Source organism: Carya illinoinensis, chromosome 15, assembly GCF_018687715.1.
Source record: "Carya illinoinensis cultivar Pawnee chromosome 15, C.illinoinensisPawnee_v1, whole genome shotgun sequence".
NCBI lineage: Eukaryota > Viridiplantae > Streptophyta > Magnoliopsida > Fagales > Juglandaceae > Carya > Carya illinoinensis.
This window is the reverse complement of record NC_056766.1, coordinates 17,504,347-17,526,065: the sequence shown is the minus strand read 5'-3', so window position 1 is coordinate 17,526,065 and position 21,719 is coordinate 17,504,347. Positions and strand designations below refer to the sequence as shown.

The following is a 21,719-nucleotide window of genomic DNA, read 5'->3' as shown; positions in this document are numbered from 1 at the left end:
GAACTTTTAGTAAATTCTAAGGATGGAATTTTTATAAGGGGGGAGGATGTAAAGCCCAGCCCTTATGACCATATTTTGGCATAGTTTTGGTAAGATTTTCTTTTCATTTTATGGTGCGGATTTTAGAAAAGAAAGCACATGTATTACAAGCTCGAACATTTCCTTTGGTAAAGGTGTTATGGAATAATCACGCTACAAATGAAGCTTCTTGGAAACTTCAAGAAGATATGTGAGATAAACACCCACGACTTTTTTCAGGAGCCTTGAGAACTTTTAGTAAATTCTAAGGATGTAATTTTTATAAAAGGGGAGGATGTAAAGCCCAGGCCCGAGGCTAGTTTAGAGTAGCCTAGCCCTTAAGACCATATTTTGGCATAGTTTTGGTAAGATTTTCTTTTCACTTTACATTTTCTTCTCCCCCGATTTCTCCTCCCTGATATGATGTGCAGTTTCCCCTTTTTTCTTTCGGTTTTCTTTTTCTCTCTCTCAGTTTTTGGCTTCCGCACTTCACTCTCCCATCTCCGCATTTTCTCAACAGCATCCCTTTTCGTTTTCATTTTCCCTCATTTTTTTTCCAAATTTTCACTCTCATCAGACTTTCTCTCTCCCTCTCTTGCTCTTTCGTTTCCCCTACTTTTTTTTTTTACCTTGTTGCGATTCTGAGAGTTTCCAACTTTCAAAGGTTGGTTTCGTCATCCACTACACATGCTAGTAACCTCTCTAAATCTGTTTTTTTTTTCTTTCTTTTTTCTCTCTTCTTTTCAGTTACCACTCCTTTTTTTTATTTCTATAAAGTTAATTTTTTTTTAATTTATGTGCAACACGTGCTTCTGCTGTTTTATTTTTTTTCCCCTTGAGTTTTAAGTGCTGCAATTTGGGTGTATTTTTCATTTGAGTTGCTGGTTTTTGTTTGGGTATAGCAGTAGAGAATATCGATGGGTGTGGAGTAGAATTTAAGAAGTTTTGGACATTTGTGTGGAGTTGTGAATGAAGAAAAACTTGATATGTGTTTTGCTTATTTGGTTGAGTTGGTGGTTGTGTTGAGATATGGGCTGTTGTGCTGGTGTGGATATTTTGATTAATTGAGTTCGAATTGGTTGGTGGATGTATATGACTATTTTGAAATTAGTTTATTTGAAGTGTGGGCTGACCGGGTTCTTTTGTGGTTGCTTGAGTTGCATTAATGTGCTAAAATATGATTTGGAATTATGGGTTTTAATTAATTAGATCGAAGTGGTGATTTTTGGTCTTTAACACTTAGTGTATATTTATTTTATGAATAGGTGGCGAGACTAATAGAGGTCGAATTCAAGGCAAAGATAATACACTGCAGGAGTTAGGTAAAAGGGTTCCTATGCTAGATTTACATAAAAAGAAAGAAATGAATTGAGGTTGGTTTGTAAAATGGGCATTATTATGTTTTAAAAAGAAAACATGAAAACAACCTCAATATATGTGTTTTGCATTCACTCATGAAAAAGAAAAATGATTTTTGACATGAATAGTGTAGACATGAGCAATATTTGATATGTTTATGAAATGTGCAAAAGAGAGAATATGAAAATTGAGTTTTTTATACATGTTTTATGAAATGTTTTGGATATATTATTGATCATTAGAAAATGATATGAATGTGTTCAGCACATGGTTTAATATGATATGAATATGAAAAATTTTTGGCATACTTATCTGTTATTATTCTGATTCTGAATATGGTTCTGATATGATGATATTGGTTCATGTGATATGTTTGGTACCAACACGATATGATATGAGTGCAACCACTTTGGAAACAAAGTGGTCTCTATGTGTTCTTTCCTGTGTGCATACTCGGGGCTCCGAGATTGAAAAATGGAAAGTTTCACAATATGATACTGCCTGATTTGGCCACCGGGGATAGCACAACCCTACCACGGGGGTTAAATATGGTATTTGATACAATATGATATGATAAGATGAGAATGTTTAGTTATGCTATGCCAAAGTGTTTTTGTTTATGAACAGTTGCTTTATTCTGAAAATGAAAAGATTGAAATGTCGCTTTGTTTTTCTTTCCAGAATAGCGATTATTCTGTAGGCTAGTTCCAGCAGATGATTCACAGGGAAGAAGAGGAGAAAATTGCCCAAAACACAGAGAGAAAAATCTCTAAGGTTTAACTAAATATTATCAAATCAAGCAATAATGAAAATCAATCCACAAGCCAGACTGTTATAGCCAAAAATCGTGTTTATCTAAATTTTGTCAAAAATAGCAAAATCCCAAAAATCACTCCAAATTGAAATTCAAAATAAAATAAGCAATCTACAAAAAATTCAGCCCAAATTGGGTTTAAAATGACTTCCTAATAGACAAATGAAATATTACCATAAATAGTAAAAAATAACTAAAACTAGTGATTCGGAGGGGAAAACAGCAGAATCTGAGGTCAAAACGAGGGCACATAGAGCCACAATCAATCTAGATAGTGTGCACGCCGAAAAGAGCTTTCTGAATTGGGGTCTTATGTGCGATTCCGACGCCCGTAGCCAAAGTTATGGCTAAAAGACTGAAACACACTCAAAACGGCCCCAATTAGGAACATATCACAATCAAATCCCGCCTTTGCGCTGATCTGCCAACTCAAGGTATCTCAACGCCATCAAGGTGCAATCAAACAGCTTAGCATCATCTATCTTAGATCCCCCTGCATTAGTCTCCCCGAGTTAGAAAGAACTCGTCCTCGAGTTTAGAGTAGTGTCATCAGAATCTACAAAACAAGGACTTAGGTGCTTCACATTAAAGACATTAGAAGTCTTCAAGTGACTGGGAAGGCAAAACCTCTAAGCATTATCATTGATCTTCTGCACTACCTCACAAGGTCCGATCTTCCGATCCTTAAGCTTATTATACTTGCCAACAGGAAAATGATCACGAGTTAATACAGCCCAAACAAAATCACCAACATCAAAAAGTACCTGACAAAGATGACTGTCAACCCGAGTCTTGTACTTGGTATTGCTCTCATGAATGGTCTATTTCACCTGTTCATGGATACACCGAAAATGCTCTGCCATCTCATTTGCTTTAGGACTGAAATGTCCCAAACGTGGAATAGGGGCTAAGTCCAGCACCCCGGATGGGTTCTGACCATAAACAATTGATTGAGCTGAAATATTGCATGTTTTAGCTATTTAAAACCAATGTATTTTAAATTCTTCGTGACACTATTATTGGTTTTAGATGGAAAAATGATTTTTAAGCATAAATACGAGTTGTGATTTTTAATTGATTGATATCATGTTTATGCTTAATTTTATAATTATGATTTAATGGGACAATATTTCCTCACATATATAGTCTGTTTTTGATAATCTATTTTTCTTTTAATTTATTTTTGAGTGTTATTTCTTTCTTCTTATTTTCAGTTTAAATAAAATTCAAATGAGATCCGGTTGGAACTTTTGACCAAAAGTGCATATTAATTGAGAGGAATGAAGAGAAGGAAGGACGTAATTGGGCAGCTGCTTGTTTGGCTTAACTTTCATCGGTTGGTGCAGCTAAATTAAGGTAAGGAACATGTGATGGATTGGAAGAGAAGCCGTTTGAAGTGTGAAGACATGCTTGAGTTTTCAACCAAGTGTGAATTGAAGATGGAATTCGGCTGGTTAATTTGATTGGAGGAAGAGGGGGTTTAAGTGGAGTAGATAGATGTCGTGCATCACTTGACTTGGAGGAAGGGCAGCACCAACTTGAGGCAGCCATCTAAAGATATATATATCTATATATGTGTGTGGTTGGACGGCAGAAATTGAAAAGGTGAAGAGAAGAGATAAGAGAAGTCGGCTGGAGTGCCATAAATATATTGCTAGATGAAGAAAAGAAATGTCGTGCTTGACTTGTGAAAAGAAGAGATAAGAGAAGTGTCGTGCTTGAAGTAGAGTGCCATATTCAACAAGAGAAGTCGGCTGAAGTGAATTGTGGTTGGGGGAAGTTTGGTGCCAACTTAATATATAAATATATTGCTGGACGAAAAGAGAAAAGAGAGGGAGTCGGTGGGTGCAAAAGTTGAAAGAAGAAAGTGTGCAGTCGGTCAGCTGGAATTGAGAGAAAAGTGTAGGAAAATCGGTGGTGATTGAAAGAAAAAGGAATTGTGATTGGAGGAGGGAGTTTGGACTGACTAGAAGCAGATATATATATATATATTGCTGGATGTAAATAGAGATAAAAAGGGGAGCAATCGGTGGGTGTAGAGTGAGAAGGTTACGTGAGTGAGAGGGTTACATGGGTAGAGAGGGACGTGTAGGGAAGTGAAGGGAAAATGCCGTGCTTGGGTTTGAGTGAGGTGTCGGTCATTTGGTTGGTAGTTAAGGGCAGGGTGTTGGTCGGTTTGGGATATTTGGCTGGGTAGAGGGAGACGTATAAAGAGTTTCCAGATTTTCTTTGGGGTTGATGTGAAAAGAAGTTGATGTGGGGGATGGATTTGAAGGGAGCCGGCTGGAGTAATCTAATTGGATGGAATTTATTTTGGTGGAGAGAGGAGCATGAGGAGATTGGTGCTTGAGTTTAACGTGGAGTTGAAGTGGTTGGAGTTTTATTTTTGCTTCTTCATGTTTTTTCGTTTGGCATCTGGTGGGGCTGCAGCTTCTTCTTGATGAATTTCTTTTAGTTTCAATTTCTGTTTTATGCATTTTAGTAACGTCGTGAGCTTTATTCTTTCGACGTTGACTAGATTCTAAATTTTGTTGTTTCTAAATTGTTGCCTAGTATTTCTTGTATTTCATTTTAGTTTTCTAATGAATAATATTTATATGATCTCTATAGCACTTATAATAAATATGATTGGCTAAATTTCCATACTAAGGTTAGAGGTGAAGTTTAATGATTTAAATATTATTTTCGGATCCACGTAAAATTTATTCTGCAAGATTGATCGTTTGAAGGATTTTATTGGATATTTTGATTATCTATACACTCATCTTGATTCATTGTGATTTCCGAATACAGTGAATGCTTGAAGAATCCCTGTGGTATTCAAATTGATTTGTGAATGTTTTAATCATCAATCGTTCACACTCAATCATAAGCGATTTTTTTTCTTGATCTTAAATGTTAAATCTTCCAATTAAACATAATCATTATTCTAGTTTAAGTGAAGTAAATCGATCGGAAACAATATCATAAATTATTAAACGGATCCTCGAAACCTTAGTCTTTTTCCATATCAATTCATTTCATCATTTTAGTTTGATTCATTTATTTTATCAATCTTCATTTGATTGCACGTTTCTTTTAGTAATTTCGTTTCATTGTCTGAATTTATTTTCTTTATCACAAAAGTCAATCCCTGTGGATTCGATCATGTAAGATACTACAACACCTGTATACTTGCAGGTAAAACTGCACTAAATTTTTGGTTCATTAATTTGAGTCAAAGTTTAGGCGTAACAAGTTTTTTGGCACCGTTGCCGGGGATTGCAATGTGTGATAATTGTTTTTTAGAAAAAAAAAATTAGTAATCTTTTGCTAATTGCTTTTCATATTCTTTTTGCAGGTACGATTTTTTACGGAAAACAGAGCATGTAACATTGCTTCCATATTCATACCATTTGGTAATCTCGTTCCAAAATTTTTTCTTTTACTTTCTTGCTTGTTTTGCATTTTGTTTTTACTTTTTGAATGTCCCCGATCCTTTATGATGAATGATCTCGTGGCAGCGTGATCAAACGGCTAGATTGAGAAGAGAGGAAATTGTTTTAAAAGAATTAGTTGATACTTTGTCAGGTGATTCTAAAAATTCTCATTCTAATACCATGGCTGACAATCGTAGTGTTCATGACGAACAAGAAAATGTAGAGGCACAAAATAATCCGCCAATGAGAACTTTGTGCGAATATTTGCAGCCTACAAGGACAAGTACTCCATCTTGCATGATTTTTCCTACGAATATGGGAAATTTTGATTTAAAACCGGGAGTAATCCAATTACTTCCCAAGTTTCATGGCTTAGATTCAGAAAGTCCTTATTTGCATCTAAAAGAATTTGAAGAAGTTTGTGCAACTTTACAAAACCAAACTATCAATGATGATGTTGTTAGATTAAAGTTGTTTCCATTCTCTTTGAAAGAAAAGCTAAAAATTGGTTGAACTCTTTGAGACCAAGATCTATTGGCACATGGCAAGAAATGCAAAGAGAATTTCTAAAAAAGTTTTTTCCTACTCATAGGACCAACACTCTTCTCAGAAATATTATGAATTTTTCTCAAAAGGAAAATAAAACATTTTTTAGTGTTGGGAACGTTTTAAAGAATTGTTGCTAACTTGCCCACATCATGGCTATGAGACTTGGCGCACCATTAGTTTCTTCTATGAAGGTTTAACATCTCAAATGCGTCAGTTTGTAGAAATGATGTGTAACGGTGATTTTTTAAATAAAGATCCTGATGACGCTTGGGACTATTTTGACCAGTTAGCTGAAAATGCCCAATCTTGGGATAACACAGATCGTTCTGATCGGTCAAATAAGTCCAAACTCAGTGCCATGTCTCAAGAAGGTATGTATGTTCTTAAAGGAAATGATGATGTGAATGCTAGGATAGCAAGTCTGACAAGAAAAGTCGAAGCCATGGAACTTAGGAAGTTAAATCCAGTTAAGGCCAGTGAAAAAGAAGAAGAAAATTGTGGCATTTGTGAGATTTAGTGGACACCTAACTCAGGATTGTCCAACAATCCCTGCTTTTAAAGAGGTGTTGCACGAACAAGCAAATGTCATGAATTCCTATAGGAGACCATTTTCTTCTCCTTATTCGGAAACATATAATCCTGGATGGAGAAATCATCCCAATTTTAGTTGCAGGAATGAGTCCAATCAAAATCAAAATCCTCAAGGGCCATCTTTTTCTAGTCCTTATGTGCCTCCACATAAGAAAACCCTTGAGAAAACATTACAGGCTTTTATGCAGGGACAAGCAAATATCAATGATAAAGGGTTAGAATTGCATAATTAAGTTGTTTAAATGAGTGATTTATTTATCAAATAAGAATTGAACACTTAATTATGCATCAAATTCTAATATTGAATGTCAAATTAATTGATGCCAATATTTTTGCACATCAAAGTCTCATATTTGCCCTTGAAATACTTAAACTATAATATCATTTCATTTATATATTGTAAGGCATTTATGGAAGGAAAGAAAGAATGGGACCTATGAGAAAATAGAGAAGTTAACTATGGTTTTATGGAATCTCATCTAATAGAGATCAAATGCACTCATTTGGACACCATGCAGTGGACTCACACATGCAAACATGCAGACCATTCGGACACATGCAGGATCACATGCACACATGCAAAAAAGTGCAAACACATTCGGACTCACACATGCATGCACACAAGTAAACATGCAGACCGGATTCACACATGCAGACCAAACTCACATGGATAGCACACAGCTGGACTCACACATGCAATACACGTGCAGCAGGAGATAAATGCACACATGCAGATTAGCAGAAGAACAGCAGGCCCTCAGTTTTGACAATTGAAGATCACGTTGGAGACAGCCAGATAGCAGCACACCAATGCAGAAAACATGTTGCTGGAAGCAGCAGATCTGATTTCAGCTTTTGGCATGTGATTCCACCGAATTTGTCATTGAAGCTAAGAGATGGAAGACAGCTGGACGGAAAGCAGCAGCAGGAGATCACATGGGATCACACAGACAGACGGGCTGACTTTTGGCTCTTTATTTTTCAACTTGTTTTTATACGGCTGGTTCGTTCATGTAGTAGGCGGCTAGTTTTTGTGTTTTCATACATTATTACTTTACTTTTCGTTTAGACTGGAGGGGAGCTGAGTTCTTATTCTTTTTCTTTTCATTTTACTGAAGGGGCTGGGGTTGGATTTATTTTTCATTCTTGCTTTCTGTTTTGGACACTAGCAGCAGATTTTAATAGTTTTCTTTTGGTTTTACATTCGGCTACAGCAGAACCTAGCTTAGCTTAGAGTTATGGAGACCTAGCAGTAGAGTTTTAGTTGGAAGTTTATTTATTTTCTCTTCTTCAGTTAGACGGAATCAACAGTTTTTACTATCCTTTCTTTTTCGTTTGGTAGGATTGCCGGCTGGTTGTGTTCTTTTTCTTCTTTCATTTGTTTTGCTTTTCGTTTGAGACGTTGGCTGGATTATTTATTTTATTTCTTCTTCTTTTCGTTTTGGTTCGTCAGTAGTTAGTTCTTAAGAGTTTTTATTTTCTTTATTTACGTTGCAGAGTAGAAAGCGGCTTATTTATTTTATTTTCTTCTTCTTATCATTTTGTTCGACGCAGCAAAGGCTTGAGATTTGTTTTATTTTTCCTGTGCTACGATTTCTCATTCGTTTAGGCTCATCTTTATTTTGAGTTTATTTTTTTTTTGCTCTCAGATTTTGTTATGGCTTTAATTAGATTAATTTTTGTTGCTAGAAATATCATGTGTAACTAATTTTAGAAACTTGGGTTGTGGAATGAGACTTAATTTATTTTAGGTTCTAGTTTAATGCAATATTTTGTGATTGAATGTTGATTTCACTATATTACTAGTCAGATTTAAATTGAAAATAGATTGCGGCTCTTGCTCTTGTTTTGTTGTTGACGTAAGGCACAACAAAAGCTTGAAAATTATCAAGGCTTCTCTCGATTGGTTGTTGATGTGTGTTTGGCTAGTAAAGTAGAGAATCCCTTAGAAAAAAAATATTACAAAACTTGAGCACAACTTTTTATCTTCTGTTTATCAATGCCTTGATTGGATTGTTAATCAAGAAAATTATCTAGGATCCAAAATAAAGAGAGTCTCACACCCAACCCAAGTGTTTGTTAAATTGCCCTTGTTTTAGAAACTCTAATTTCAACTTCGATTATCTTTTTGCATTGCATTTTAATTTTTTTTTTTCATCTCTCATACTCGATTCATTTGTTACTCACAAATCTCTTATACGCTTTGATAACCCTTTGTCCCTGTGGAATACGATTCTGGACTTATCCTTGAAACAACTTGACACTTCTACACTTGGAAGCACACTCGACCATGAGTCAAGTTTTTGGCGCCGTTGCCGGGGACAACTAGTGCTTATTAGAGCATTCCTCCACTGCTGAGAGGACGTTGTGGAGCTGTGAACCTTTTCACAACCTGGGTGACATCTAATCTTTTTCCCTTCTCTCTTTTTATTTTTCATGGTCTTTGATTATCTGCTCTTGTTTGTATGACTAGTTGGACTAGAGACCATACATCTCGAATGTTTAGGACACAATCATTGACATCTTTTAGCTCTGCATCATCTTCTGTAGAATCATCATCAGACACTGATAGCATCGTGGCTGAAAATGAGCATTATGATAGGGAAGTGGAGAATCCAAACAGGACTCTTAGAGAGTATCTTTAGCCTGTTAGGACTAGCACACCTTCTTGCATCATTTTACCTATTAATGCAAATGCTTTTAATTTCAAACCCGGGATGATTCCATTGTTACCACACTTTCATGGTATGGAATCTGAAAACCCCTATTTGCATATCAAAGAGTTTGAAGAAGTGTGTTCCACATTCATGGATAGAACATGCACTGATGAAGTCATAAGATTGAAACTGTTTTCATTTTCCTTAAAAGACAAGGCTAAGACATGGTTGAATTCCTTAAGACCAAGATCCATTGGGACTTGGCAAGAAATGCAAACTGAATTTTTAAAGAAATTTTTTCCCATGCATAGAACTAATGCTTTGAAAAGACAGATCATGAATTTTGGCTAAAAAGATGTGGAAACATTTTATCATTGTTGGGAACGATTCAAAGACCTTTTAAATGCATGTCCCCATCATGGATATGAGAATTGGAGGGTCATTAGTTTTTTTATGAGGGGTTGCAACCAAAAATGAGACAATTTGTGGAGACCATGTGTAATGGAGCGTTTTTTAACAAAGAACCCGATGAAGCTTTTGAATATTTTGATTATCTAGCTGAAAATACACAATCATGGGATACATCTAATGTTCATGATAGGTCGGAAAATTCAAGGACAATTTCAGGGGGTGGGAAATATAATCTGAGAGAAGTAGATAATTTGAATGCTAGGTTGGCTATGATTTCTAAGAAATTAGAAACCATCGAAATGAAGAAAGTGAATGAAGTACAAGCTGTACCTCAAATTACCTTGAGCTGTAATATTTGTGAGGGCCAAGGGCATTCAACTAATGATTGCCCGACCATTCCTGCTTTCAAAGAAGTTCTCTTGGATCAATCTAATGCTGTTAATATGGTTGCTAAATCTTTTTCAGGTCCTTATTCCAACACTTACAATTCGGGATGGAGAAATCACCCTAATTTCAGTTGGAGAGGTGAACAAGCTGCTTTACCTGCACCCAACATAGCTGGTCCTTCAAAAATTGTACCCTACACTACCCCAGGAGGTCCAGGACCATCTCAATATGCCAACCACATGGTGCCAGCCCAGAAAAAGAACCTTGAAGACAATTTCCAGCAATTATCCACCAACTTCCAGCAGCTGTCCACCAATTTTCAGCAATTCATGCAAAGCCAAGCTGCTATCAATAGTCAAAATTCACAAGCCATTGCTGAGATTTGAGGGTCAGTCACAAGGTTGACTACAACCATGAGTGCTCAAGAGAAAGGGAAGTTCCCTGCACAATCTCAGCCTAATCCCCAAGGCCAAAACCACCAATTTCAAAGTGTGGCAGGAGATTCAAATGTCAAGCAAGTCAAGGCTATTACAACCTTGAGAAGTGGTAAGGTGATTGGCATTCCAGCTCAAGAGGTAGAAAAGAATGGTAACACTTCTAAACCTCCTTCTGAAAATGAGGCGCATGATCCTTTGAAATCTGAAAGTGTCCCAAGCACTACACTTGCACCTTTTCCTCAAAGGTTAGCCCCTTTGCACAAAGATAAGCATCACGCTGAAATTCTTGAAATTTTTAAGCAAGTTAAGATTAATATACCATTGTTAGATGCTATTCAACAGATTCCTACCTATGCTAAATTTTTAAAGGATTTATGTACTGTAAAAAGAAAATTGAATGTACAAAAGAAAGCTTTTCTTACTGAGCAGGTTAGTGCTATTATCCAAACCAACACTCCTCCCAAATACAAGGACCCAAGATCCCCTACCATAGCTTGCATGATAGTGAGCTCAAAAATAGGCCAAGCATTATTAGACTTAGGTTCAAGTGTGAACTTATTGCCTTATAATGTTTATGTTCAGCTTGAATTGGGTGAGTTGAAATCTACTTCTATCACATTGCAGTTGGCTGATAGGTCTATTAAGATTCCAAGGGGTGTTGTGGAAGATGTTTTGGTTCAAGTAGACAAATTCTACTATCCAGTAGACTTTGTCGTGCTCGACATGCAATTGACTAATCATTCTACTTTCCAAGCACCTGTTATCTTAGGAAGACCATTCTTGGCTACTTCTAATGCACTCATAAATTGTAGAAGTGGAGTTTTAAAGTTGAGTTTTGGAAATATGACCTTGGAGCTAAATATTTTTAATCTTTGCAGGCAACCACAAGAAGTTGAAGAAGTTCATGAAGTGAATTTGCTGGAAAATTTCATTGATAAAAATTCTGCATATTACTTTCAACTTATTGACTCTTTAGAGGAATTTGAAGAAGATTTGAAAATATTTGATAATGTTACTAACTCATCTCTTATTTCCTCAATAGGTCAGCAAGTTACACTACCATGGAGGCCAAAATTTGAGCAACTTCCACCATTGACATCAACCCTCAAACCTTCGGAGGAACAATCCCCAACTTTGGACTTCAAACCTCTTCCATTGGAGTTGAAGTATGCTTTCTTAGGACCACAAAGCACCTTCCCTGTGGTAATTTCTTCTCACTTAACTAGTGAACAAGAAGATAAATTGCTAGAGGTCCTTAAGAAGCATAAAAAGGTATAAGTCCCTTGGAGTGTACCCATAGGATTTATTTAGAAGATGATGCAAAGCCTTCTAGGGAAATGCAAAGAAAGTTGAATCCCACAATGAAGGAAGTGGTTAAAGGTGAGGTGTTGAAATTGCTTGGTGTGGGTATCATTTACCCCATCTCGGATAGCAAATGGGTAAGTCTTATTCATGTAGTTTCAAAAAAATCCGGGCTTACCATTGTTAAAAATGAACAAAATGAATCGATTCCTACGAGGATTCCTACTGGTTGGCGCATGTGTATAGATTATAGGAAGTTGAACGCTGCCCCTAGGAAAGATCATTTTCCTTTGCCTTTTCTTGATCAAGTGTTAGAAAAAGTTGCTGGACATGCCTTTTATTGTTTCTTAGATGGATTCTCTGGTTACTATCAATTAGAAATAGCACCAGAGGATCAAGAAAAGACCACCTTTACTTGTCCTTTTGGTACTTTTGCTTTTAGGAGAATGCCTTTTGGTTTATGCAATGCACCAGCAACTTTTCAAAGATGCATGCTTAGCATCTTTAGTGACATGATTGAAAACACTCTAGAAGTGTTTATGGATGATTTTTCTATATTTGGTGATTCATTTCAGAGTTGTTTAACCAATTTACAAGCTGTTTTGGCCAGATGTGAAGAGAAGCAATTGCTACTTAATTGGGAGAAGTGCCATTTCATGGTACAACATGGCATTGTTCTGGGACATATTGTTTCATCTAGAGGACTTGAAGTAGATAGAGCAAAAATTGAGTTGATTTCTAAACTTCCTACACCTAAGTCAATAAAAGACATTAGATCTTTTCTTGGGCATGCGGGTTTTTATAGGAGATTTATCAAAGACTTTAGCTCTACTTCTAAGCCTCTATGTAAGCTATTGATGAATGATGTAAAATTTAATTGGACACACGAGTGTCAAGAAGCTTTTTGTCGGCTTAAAACTTTGCTAACCATTGCTCCTATTCTTCAACCTCCTGATTGGTCACTTTCTTTTGAAATCATGTGTGATGCAAGTGATTTTGCTGTAGGAGCTGTTCTTGGACAGCGTAGGAACAAACTTCCTTATGTCATTTACTATGCAAGTAAAACTTTGAATTTTGCTCAAAAAAATTATTCTACTACTGAAAAAGAATTACTTGCTGTGGTATTTGCTTTAGAGAAGTTTGGTGCATATATTCTTGGTTCTCCTATAGTCATCTTTACTAACCATGCAGCTCTCAAGTATTTATTGACAAAGAAAGATGCAAAACCAAGGTTGATTAGATGGATACTTTTACTCCAGGAGTTCAATATTATCATTAAGGACAAGAAAGGAGTAGAGAATGTGGTAGCCGACCATTTGTCTAGGCTCACAGTTGCTGAAACTGAACAACCGACACCTGTTCTTGATTCTTTTCCTGATGAACATTTTATGTTAGTTGAAAATTTGCCTTGGTTTGCTGATATAGTAAATTTCTTGGTGACAGGACAAACACCACCTCATTGGAGCGCTCAAGATACACGAAAATTCATGCATGAGGTGAGATCGTTCTTCTATGATGATCCTTACCTTTTCAAGTATTATTCAAATCAAATCATTAGGAAGTGCGTACCCAATGACGAAATTTCTGGTGTCTTAAACTTTTGCCATACGGAAGCTTGTGGTGGGCATTTTTCAGCCCACAAAACAGTGGCCAAAATTCTTCAAAGCGGATTTTATTGGCCAACCATGTTCAAGGATGCCTTTAGTTTTTGTAAAACTTGTGAACCTTGTCAGAAATTAGGAGGAATCACTAGGAGAAATATGATGCCTATGCAACCCATACTAGTGATTGAAATTTTTGATTGTTGGGGGATAGATTTTATGGGACCATTTCCTTCTTCTTATGGCTATTTATACATTTTGCTTGCTGTTGACTATGTTTCTAAGTGGGTTGAGGCAGTCCCTTGCAAATCTAATGATCATCAAGTTGTTTTAAAATTTTTAAAAGAAAACATTTTTGCAAGGTTTGTTATGCCTAAAGCCATAATCAGTGATAATGGCACCCACTTTTGTAACAAGCATTTCTCGGCCTTAATGAAGAAGTATGGTATCCATCATAAAATCTCTACTCCCTATCATCCTCAAACCAATGGACAAGTTGAACTAGCAAATAGGGAGATTAAAAACATTCTTGAAAAAACAGTTAACCCAAACAGGAAGGATTGGTCTTTGAGATTGTCTGATGCCTTGTGGGCTTATAGAACAGCCTTTAAAACCATTTTGGGCGTGTCTCCATATAGACTAGTGTATGGTAAGGCTTGCCATTTGCCTGTAGAGTTGGAATATAGAGCGTATTGGGCCATTAAGGAATGCAATTTTAACATTGATAAAGCTGGTTGTGTGAGAAAATTGTAGTTGTCTGAGTTGGATGAGTTGAGGAAGGATGCCTACAACAACTCTAAGTTGTCCAAAGAAAGAATGAAGAATTTCCATGACAAACACATCCAACGTAAGACTTTTGAGCCTAATCAAAAAGTGTTATTGTACAACTCTCGGTTACACTTGTTCTCTGGTAAGTTAAGGTCTCGATGGAGTGGGCCTTATGTGGTACAAACTGTTTTTCCTCATGGTGCTATAGAGATAATGAATCCTCTCAATGGTAACATTTTTAAGGTTAATGGTCAAATGCTCAAGCCTTTTATTTCTAACTTTGCACTTGAGGAATCTACTCTACATTTGCTTGATCCTAATTGATGGTTCTTGATCTATCCATCTCTTTTCATTGTTTTCTTTTGTTCTTCAATTTTTATTTTTATTTTGGCTGCATTCCTTTCAAAGCTATCCAGGTACTTCCTTTTCCTCTTTCCTTTAGTTTTTTGTTAAATTTTCGGTTCTTTTGTTAGTTGTTTTGCCCCTTAACTACTCTCTTTGTATAAATTCTTTCGTTTCTCTTGCATCATTGAGGACAATGCTACAACCTAGTTGGGGGCTGGAAGAGAATTTATTTCTCTGTTTGCATGCCTTAGACATATTTTGGTTCACTTAAAAAAAAAAAAAAGATTTGTTGAGGTCATGGAACATGTGGAATGTAGTGCAAATAAGAGTTTATGTCAAAAGAGGGATTTATCCATTTTATTTAGTTGTTAAACCAAGGGAAAGATGTTAAAAGTTTTGCTAAAACACACACAACACATACTCGGAAGGCCTAGAAAGACTACATTGAGTCATTGTTGGTTGATTTACACTTCAATTGTTTGAGACTCTAATGAACCATATCCTAATGGCTTAGGAAGAGATCTGAAATGAATTAAATGAGAAAAGGGACAAGCCAGGGATCCAAAAAAAAAAAAAAATTCCTTTAGGTAGACTAGTGGTAAGGGCTGACTTGTAAAGTGTGGATAGGCGCACATTCATATGTCCGATTCCCCCACTAGGAAATCTAAAAACATAAATTACATCTGTGTAGTGGAAAAGGCTGCCTATTACCGGGGTCCTTACAAAAAAAAAAAAAAAAAGTAAGTGCTTTTCAAAGTGTAATGGCGTGAAAGCCGCTACTACAATAGTTTTGAATTAGAGTAAGACCATGTGGTTTTCTCAGATTGGTTGTTGTGATTGAAACTGTTAATGTCTCTTGGTAGTCGATCTTGGAATTCTAACCCCATTTCCATGCACTTGAAAGAAAGCAAGCTTTGTTTCATGCAATTCCCTTGGTTGATTAACTAAATTTTGTATAAATCTCTTAGTTGATACAAAATTCAGATTAATCTATCTCCAGTGTTCTTAAACTCCACAAGTCTATTTCATGGCATGTGATTCTCAAACTTCTTTTGAAATTGTAGTTGGAAATCTCACCTTTGCATGAATTCATTCACTTTATTTGCTAAAGTCTAGCAAAAAGCTAGTTGGGGGGTGTGATAAAGGGTTAGAATTGCATAATTAAGTTGTTTAAATGAGTGATTTATTTTATCAAATAAGAATTGAACACTTAATTATGTATCAAATTCTAATATTGAATGTCAAATTAATTGATGAAAATATTTTTGCACATCAAAGTCTCATATTTGCCCTTGAAATACTTAAACTATAATATCATTTCATTTATATATTGTAGGGCATTTATGGAAGGAAAGAAAGAATGGGACCTATGAGAAAATAGAGAAGTTAACTATGGTTTTATGGAATCTCATCTAATAGAGATCAAATGCACTCATTCGGACACCATGCAGTGGACTCACACATGCAAACATGCAGACCATTCGGACACATGCAGGATCACATGCACACATGCAGAAAAGTGCAAACACATTCGGACTCACACATGCATGCACACAAGTAAACATGCAGACCGGATTCACACATGCAGACCAAACTCACATGGACAGCACACAGCTGGACTCACACATGCAATACACGTGCAGCAGGAGAGAAATGCACACATGCAGATCAGCAGAAGAATAGCAGGCCCTCAGTTTTGACAATTGAAGATCACGTTGGAGACAGCCAGATAGTAGCACACCAATGCAGAAAACATGTTGCTGGAAGCAGCAGATCTGATTTCAGCTTTTGGCATGTGATTCCACCGAATTTGTCATTGAAGCTGAGAGATGGAAGACAGCTGGACGGAAAGCAGCAGCAGGAGATCACATGGGATCACACAGACAGACAGGCTGACTTTTGGCTCTTTATTTTTCAACTTGTTTTTATACGGCTGGTTCGTTCATGTAGGAGGCGGCTAGTTTTTGTGTTTTCATACATTATTACTTTACTTTCGTTTAGACTGGAGGGGAGCTGAGTTCTTATTCTTTTTCTTTTCATTTTACTGAAGGGGCTGGGGTTGGATTTATTTTTCATTCTTGCTTTCTGTTTTGGACGCTAGCTGCAGATTTTCATAGTTTTCTTTTGGTTTTACATTCGGCTACAGCAGAACCTAGCTTAGCTTAGAGTTATGGAGACCTAGCAGTAGAGTTTTAGTTGGAAGTTTATTTATTTTCTCTTCTTCAGTTAGATGGAAGCAGCAGTTTTAACTATCCTTTCTTTTTCATTTGGTAGGATTGCCGGCTGGTTGTGTTCTTTTTCTTCTTTCATTTGTTTTGCTTTTCATTTGAGACGTTGGCTGGATTATTTATTTTATTTCTTCTTCTGTTCATTTATGTTGCAGACTAGAAAGCGGCTTATTTATTTTATTTTCTTCTTCTTATCATTTTGTTCGGTGTAGCAGAGGCTTGAGATTTGTTTTATTTTTTTTGTGCTGCGATTTCTCATTCGTTTAGGCTCATCTTTATTTTGAATGTTTTTTCTTTTTTTGCTCTCAGATTTTGTTATGGCTTTAATTAGATTAATTTTTGTTGCTAGAAATATCATGTGTAGCTAATTTTAGAAACTTGGGTTATGGAATGAGACTTAATTTATTTTAGGTTCTAGTTTAATGCAATATTTTGTGATTGAATGTTGATTTCACTATATTACTAGTCGGATTTAAATTAAAAATAGATTGCAGCTCTTGCTCTTGTTTTGTTGTTGATGTAAGGCACAACAAAAACTTGAGAATTATCAAGGCTTCTCTCGATTGGTTGTTGATGTGTGTTTGGCTAGTAAAGTAGAGAATCCCTTAGAAAAAAAATATTGCAAAACTTGAGCACAACTTTTTATCTTCCGTTTATCAATGCCTTGATTGGATTGTTAATTGAGAAAATTATCTAGGATCCAAAATAAAGAGAGTCTCACACCCAACCCAAGTGCTTGTTAAATTGCCCTTTTTTTAGAAACTCTAATTTCAACTTCAATTATCTTTTTGCATTGCATTTTAATTTTTTTTCATCTCTCATACTCGATTCATTTGTTATTCACAAATCTCTTATATGCTTTGATAACCCTTTGTCCCTGTGGAATACGATCCTGGACTTATCCTTGAAACAACTTGACACTTCTACACTTGGAAGTACACTCGACCACGAGTCAATCAACACTCAGACAATGCAGGCCATTACTGAGATGAGAAGTTCTATTAGCGACTTAACCTCTGCATTGCATGCTCAAGAAAAGGGTAAGTTTCCTGCTCAACCTCAGCCAAATCCCAAAGGTAAATTTGAGGTAAGAAATTCAAATCCCTCTGATTCAAAATTTGAACATGTCAAGTCCATCACCACTCTACGCAGTGGAAAAATAATTGATAAGAGTATTTCAACAATGAAAGTTGATGAGACCAACAACTCTTTAAATTCCAAGAGTGATGGTGAACTTGAGAATGTTGAATTGGATGTGCCTGTAAAAGCCCCAATACCTGCTCCATTTCTCCAAAGATTGCAACATTCTCACAAGTTAGTTCAAAATGCTGATATTCTTGAAATTTTCAAACAAGTAAAAATCAACATTCCTTTGTTAGATGCAATCAAACAAATTCCATCGTATGCTAAATTTTTGAAAGATTTATGCACAGTGAAGCGTACGATGAAGGTGCAGAAGAAGGCTTTTCTCACTGAGCAGGTAAGCGCCATCCTCCAGAACAATTCTCTTCCTAAGTACAAAGACGAGGGTTGTCCAACAATTTCCTGCGTGATTGGAAATTTTAAAATTGAAAAAGCTTTACTTGACCTCAGAGCTAGTGTTAACCTCCTACCCTACTCGGTATATGAGCAGTTAGGTCTTGGTGAACTTAAACCCACCAAGGTAACACTCCAACTTGCTGACTGTTCAATTAAAATACCGAGAGGGATAGTTGAGGATGTGCTAGTTCAAGTAGGCAAATTTTATTTCCCAATGGATTTCATTGTTTTGGACACAGAACTTGTCTTTGATGTTTGCACTCAAATTCCTATAATTTTGGATAGGCCGTTCCTTGCGACCTCAAATGCTTTAATAAATTGTAGGAGTGGTGTGATGATAATATCTTTTGGCAACATGACTTTGGAGTTGAATATTTTCAATATTTGTAAACAACCTGGTGATGATGATGATGTGCATGTAAATCTAATCCAAACTCTTGTTCAAAATAAATTTGATTTGTCAAGTTTTTCTGACCCACTTGAGGCTTGTTTGGTTCATGGTACAAATTTTGATGATGATTCTGTGCTTGCATCTAGGAATTTTTTGCTAGAATCTACTCCTATAATGGACACTGATAAATGGAGAACACGTTTTGAGGAATTACCGCCTCATGATGTCGTGTCTCTCCCTTCAAGTGTGCAAACACCAAAACTCGACTTGAAACCTCTACCTGTTGATCTCAAATATGTATTTTTAGGTCAAGCGGAGACATTACCAGTGGTCATTTCATCAAAATTGGATGAAATTCAGGAGAGCAAATTGATTGGTATTCTCATTGAACACAAAGAAGCAATAAGATGGACCATAGCTGATATCAAAGGTATCAGTCCTTTGATTTGTACCCACAGGATTTATCTAGAGGACAATTCTAAACCCTCTATAGAAATGCAGTGTAGACTGAACCCCAACATGAAAGAGGTTGTCAGAGCGGAGGTGTTAAAACTTCTGGATGTAGGGATCATTTACCCTATTTCTGACAGCAAATGGGTTAGTCCCACGCAGGTGGTACCCAAGAAATCTGGTGTGACTGTAGTTAAGAATGCTGATAATGAATTGATCCCAACTAGAGTTACTACTGGTTGGCATATGTGCATTGACTACAGAAAACTGAATTCTGTCACCAGAAAGGATCATTTTCCCCTACCATTCATGGATCAAATCATTGAACGTGTAGCGGGCCATAAATTTTATTGCTTCCTAGATGGTTATTCTGGATATAACCAAATTGAGATTGCTCCTGAAGATCAGGAAAAGACCACTTTTACATGTCCATTTGGTACCTTTGCATATCGAAGGATGCCATTCGGACTTTGTAATGCTCCTGCTACATTTCAACAATGCATGATGAGCATATTCAGTGACATGGTAGAGCGTTTCGTTGAAATATTCATGAATGATTTTTCTATTTTTGGTGATTCATTTGATGAATGTTTGACTCATTTGGAAAGAGTGTTGATTAGATGCAAGAAAAGAATTTGATTTTAAACTGGGAGAAGTGTCATTTTATGGTCACTCAAGAGATTGTTCTTGGTCACATTGTTTCTTCTCAAGGTTTTGAAGTGGACAAGGCCAAAATTGAATTAATTTCTAAATTGCCCATCCCAAAGAATATCAGGGATATCAGATCTTTTCTAGGTCATGCAGGTTTTTACAGGAGGTTCATCAAAGGCTTCAGCACAATTTCTGGACCTTTGTGCAATTTATTGTCAAAGGAAAATTCTTTTGTGTGGACTGATGATTGTGAGTTTGCTTTTACAAAGCTAAAAGGTATGTTGATTTCAGCCCCAATTATGCGATCCCCTGATTGGAATTTACCATTTGAAATTATGTGTGATGCTAGTGATTATGCTGTTGGAGCTGTGTTGGGCCAACGTAAGGACAAAAAGCCTTGTGTTATTTATTATGCAAGTAGAACTTTAAACAGTGCTCAAATGAATTATTCAACAACTGAAAAAGAGCTACTTGCAGTAATTTTTGCACTTGACAAATTTTGCTCTTATTTGATTGGATCTCAAATTGTCATCTTTACTGATCATGCTGCGTTAAAGTACCTTTTAGTGTAAAAAGATGCAAAGCCCAGGTTGCTTAGATGGATCCTTTTGCTGCAAGAATTTGATCTGATAATCAAAGATAAAAAAGGAGTTGAGAATGTTGTTGTTGATCATCTGTCTAGACTTGTTCTTTCAGATTCCATAGAGACAGTTCCTATTAAAGACACATTTCCAGATGAGCAACTTTTTGGTATATCTCAAGTGCCATGGTATGCTGACATTGCTAATTTTCTTGCTACAGGTGAAATTCCTCACATTTGGACTCAACAAGATAAGAGGAAATTTTTTGTGGAGGTAAGAAAATTCTTTTGGGATGATCCATATCTGTTCAAGTATTGCCCAGATCAGATAATTAGACGATGTGTTCCCAATAACGAATTTCAAAGTGTGATATCTTTTTGTCACTCTGGGGCATGTGGTGGCCATTTTTCTGGAAAGAAAACTGCTTTTAAAATTTTGCAATGTGGTTTCTATTGGCCTACCATTTTCAAGGACACCCATGAATTTTGTAAAACTTGTGAGCGTTGTCAAAAGTTGGGAGGTATTACCTGCCGGAGTATGATGCCATTAAATCCAATTTTGGTTGTTGAAATATTTGATTGTCGGGGCATCGACTTCATGGGACCCTTCCCAGTTTCCTTTGGCAATCTCTACATTTTGGTAGTTGTGGATTATGTGTCCAAATGGATTAATGAAGTTGTTCCATGCAAAAACAATGATCACAAAGTGGTACTGAAATTTTTGAAAGAAAATATTTTATCAAGGTTTGGAACACCTCGAGCCATTATCAATGATGGGGGTAAACATTTTTGTAATAAACCTTTCGAGGCCTTAATGCGAAAATATGGTATTACTCATAAGGTTGCTACCCCTTATCATCCACAAACAAGTGGCCAAGTTGAGGTATCTAATCGGGAGATCAAAAAATTTTTAGAAAAGACGGTTAACCCAAGTCGCAAAGATTGGTCTTTACGACTAACCGACGCACTTTGGGCATACCGTATTGCTTTTAAAACCCCCATTGGTATGTCCCCATATCGACTCATTTTTGGAAAGGCATGTCACTTACCTGTGGAATTGGAACACAAAGCTTATTGGGCAATCAAGCGATTTAATTTTGATGTGGATAAAGCTTGCTCTCTTCATAAGTTTCAGCTTAATAAGTTAAAGGAAATCAAGAATGAAGCTTACGAAAACTCTCGCATTGCCAAGGAGAGAATGAAAATTTTTCATGACAAAAAT

General features: G+C 36.3%; 1 non-coding gene across 1 annotated transcript; it reads right to left on the bottom strand.

The window, feature by feature from the left end:
- Positions 1 to 6,212: 6,212 nt before the first annotated feature.
- Positions 6,213 to 6,315, bottom strand: LOC122298012. Its single transcript, XR_006239070.1, has one exon. It is a non-coding gene; the product is annotated as a small nucleolar RNA R71 (small nucleolar RNA).
- Positions 6,316 to 21,719: the final 15,404 nt, after the last annotated feature.